Source organism: Oratosquilla oratoria, chromosome 1 (genome assembly GCF_046742065.1).
Source record: "Oratosquilla oratoria isolate Oo_2021 chromosome 1, ASM4674206v1, whole genome shotgun sequence".
NCBI lineage: Eukaryota > Metazoa > Arthropoda > Malacostraca > Stomatopoda > Squillidae > Oratosquilla > Oratosquilla oratoria.
In genome coordinates this window covers 50,813,192-50,813,652 of record NC_134777.1, presented here as the reverse complement: position 1 = coordinate 50,813,652, position 461 = coordinate 50,813,192, and the positions used below count along the sequence as shown (strand labels likewise).

At 42.3% G+C, this 461-nt stretch overlaps 1 protein-coding gene across 1 annotated transcript in view; it reads left to right on the top strand.

The window, feature by feature from the left end:
• Positions 1 to 305: 305 nt before the first annotated feature.
• Positions 306 to 461, top strand: part of LOC143030636 (uncharacterized) — a 120,172-nt gene continuing 120,016 nt past the window's right edge. The window contains exon 1 of the mRNA XM_076193807.1: positions 306 to 335. The gene's annotated coding sequence lies outside the window, so the exon portion shown is untranslated. The remainder of the gene's footprint in view (positions 336 to 461) is intronic.

The window sequence follows — 461 nt, the reverse complement described above, 5'->3', positions numbered from 1 at the left end:
CAACGAGTAGACTTCTCGATTTGCTCTCGTTCAGCGTCTCCAGATGTTGAATATTTGATTTAGGTTCAAATATACACTTCGTATATAGCTGCCTGCCTCATAAAAGGTGATTATATGCGTATCATTCATTTGAAAAGGTTGTGCTCGAGTAGATTTCCGTCGAATTGACTCAGTGTGGAAGATTGATTACACAGGACTCCTAGACTCCAACAGAACCTCTCCGCTATCGAGTGTTAAACCAGTCTGGTTCTGAAAACCAATAGTAATCAAGGGAAAACACAGAATTAAACAAAAGGCAGTATCGTCCAGACAACCCTGAAAAAGTTGAACGAAAGGTAAGCCTTAGAGGGGGTTTACACGAACGCGGTTCGACAGACACGTGTTTAAAGTGATGTGTGAACGTGTGAACGGGGTATTTGGGGTTTAACCAAAGTGTTCGACAACCAAATACCCCGTTCACA